We start from the raw sequence: 3,126 nt of genomic DNA, 5'->3' as shown, positions 1-3,126 counted from the left end.
CCCCTGCAGGCAGGCATGCCCAGCATGCCCAGCCTTGGGAAGTGCTATTTTTAATAGAGGTAACAGTTATTCGAGTGCTAAATGCATCAGAATGTCAGCTGCTTTCCAGCCTCAGTGATCACCCTGTCCAAATGAGGCCAAGGGTGCTTTTTTGGAAAGGCTTCTCCCATCTGTGCCCTGTGGCATGTGGGGCCCTGAAGCCTGCTGGACATAACCCCTGTCCCGCGGGAGCAGTCAGGATCAGCAAGGAGTCATTGTCGTGTCTGGCAGAGGACAGGGTCACGTGACAAATCGTAACATTTCCAGGTAAAACCCAACATCACTTTAAGCCAAGGGCATCAGCTGATGTTTTCTGCGAATTAGGCTTTGCCTGAAAGCAAATGTTACAGCATTAAACATGTTAAGAAACCCATAAACACTACAGACCCGTGCTACAGCAGTGGCACAGGCTCAAAACCCAACTACAACTGCTGACTCTCATCACACTTGTGCAAGGGACACACGGCTTGAACAAGGGACCCAGATAAAACAGTGTGAATGTATAAGCTCTCTCCTCGGGTTGCAATGTGGTTTTCTTTCCTTGTGAGTCCTGCCTGTGTCAAAGCAGGTTTTAAGTTATCCATTTATGTATTTCTAAAGAATGTATTTATACTTGGGGCAAGACAATTGCTTGCCAGGAAAAGGAAGGTCAGATGTTCTGTCAAGTGTGTGTTTACAATGAAGGCTGGTTTTCCATCAGTAGTAACCACCAGGCAGGTACGCTTCCACGTGCCCCTTCTAGCATGATACACAGGGGCATTAAAGTTTGTTAAGTCCTGTGCAGTCCTAAGTTCCTCTCTGATGCAGAAGGGACGGAAAAGACCAAGATGGAGGAGGAAGAACCTCAAAAAAAAAAAAAAAAATCTAAGCACCAGTCTCTGTGCATTCACTGTGGGCAACCTCATACACTACCTTTCATGGAGAACCAGCTGTCCAGAGAGAGCCACAGGTAAGCAGGGCCCAAAGGATGACCTGCGTGGGTGCCATGCCCTCCCTGCCTGCTCCTCTAATATTTGATAAAGGTTTCAGCATAGCTCCAGGTGATTGCTCAGCAAAGGCCTGTGAGGGTGATCAAATAGTTCAACAGGGGCCAGTGACCCCAATGAGGTGTGGGATCTCCATCCTTGGAGACAGTTCACTCCAGACTGGAGAAGGTGCTGATGAATTGATCCAAGCTGTCAGGGTGCTGGACCAGAGACAGCCAGAAGTCCCTTCTGGCTGTTGTGGTCCTGTGGAAGAAAGAACTTTGAGATCAAAGACTTCTTGAGAGGTCAAGGATGGTGGGGCGGGGAGAGTGCCCAAGCTCTGTCTTCTGTCTTGGTCTAAAAGAGGGATGGAAGGGAGCATTTTCTAAGTTTTGGTTCTCCTTCAGCAGTGAAGATACTTGCATCTCTGTTTACAGTGTCTGTTGTAGCATGGAAGAATATGAAATGCTCCTTCCAGATAAAACATCCTACAAGTGCTGGAAACCTGTCCAAAGAGAACAGAGGAGTCTTTTATTCTCCTCACAGTGAGTAGAGCAAAGGGAAAGAAGAGAGGCCCCATCTGGCTGAAGTCTAGAAAGTCTCCTAGGAAAAAATGTAAAGCTCAAAAAAAAAAAAAAAGTACAGGGTGTAGTTTAAATAAGAGGGACTGATAGAGAAGCTAAACCAGAAAATAATAAACTAACTGAAGGGAGAACCAAAGATAACACCAGCAGAAACTTAAGACAGGTTAGTGGGAATGGCTATGCAGGCATTTGGGAGAAGCTGAGAGTCTTATTGCCTCTGTGAGGATTATACACACCCTCCTATACTGTTGGGGCAAAATATGTTTCTGGCTCACATAATCATGGCAAATGTCATCTCATGTGAATGTTAATCTCATTCCAAGCGAAGCTGTTTATTTTTTCTGAATAAAACACTATTGGTGTTTTTGAATGCATAAAGCTTCAGGTGGCTCTGAGTTAACTGTCTTTGTTTTTCCCTCTAATTGCCAGGGTGTGTCTTAATATTGACCTACTGCTTTTTATGCTTTGAACTCTAGCTTCGAGGCTCTTATGTGTGAAGACCATTTCTTTTTTTAGGTAACGGCGTATTGAATTTGGATTTAGAAGGTGGATCAAATGACACTACATAGGATGAAATAATGTCAGGTGAAATGTGTAGACAAAATGTCAGGATTCATTGTGAATTGTCCATCAGTATTGTAAAGTGTAGCCCTCAGGTGGCTGGGTCAGGTTTAGGAGGCCTCCTGTCCTGGTGCCAACCACAGGACTTGTCCCTGTCACCAGCTCTCCTGCTCCTTCCAGGCAACCCTGCAGCCAAGGCCAGGGCTACCACCACATTTCCATGCACCTCAGTCAACACTGTTATAACTGAGAATGCAAACACTTGCAAAGCTGAATTGCAAATGTGGAGTTTGATTGCATCCTGGGCCTCTGGCCATGACAGCATGCTGCCCTGCCACCAAGTGGGTTCATTGTAGGAAGGGGTGAAGCTGTGTCTGCCTTCATCCCCCTACCTTACACATGAAATCCAAACTCCTTTATAGTGGTGTAACTGTTTAGTGCCAGTAAATTTTCCTTTCAATCTGTGTTTCCATCTCCTACCATGGAGGATGGATGACTCACCCAAGATTACTGTGCTTCTCTTGACCACATCCTTCCTGATCTGCAGCCATAATCCTCGGGCTTCATAAGCTTCCTGTGGCCAGCCTGAAGGGTAGGAAGGAAGGAGCACCCATCACTGTACAATGGACCAGCATTTCATACTCTGCTCACAGCATGCCTATGGCTGAGTAGTCCCAACAGCCTCTGCCCACTCGACGCTTAATTTGTCTCTTCATTGCTGCTCCTTCCATCCATAGCCTCCTGGACAACACTGCTTTTACCCCACCTCTTGGTGCTGCATCTCTCTGGCTTGCCTTCTGCCACAGCACTGACCCTGCAGCAAACAGCCATTTTTCTTACTGCTTCCCTTTCTCACCTGACAATGTGTATCCCACCCATCTTGCTATGTCATTTCATATTGTCCCTCCATCCCCATCAGTTTTGAGTAGATTTCCATGCCTTTTCATACATTTTCTGAAGTAGCAGGTCATATCTCC

Source organism: Pelecanus crispus, chromosome 7, assembly GCF_030463565.1.
Source record: "Pelecanus crispus isolate bPelCri1 chromosome 7, bPelCri1.pri, whole genome shotgun sequence".
Classification (NCBI taxonomy): Eukaryota; Metazoa; Chordata; class Aves; order Pelecaniformes; family Pelecanidae; genus Pelecanus; species Pelecanus crispus.
Note: the sequence above shows the minus strand (reverse complement) of the source record.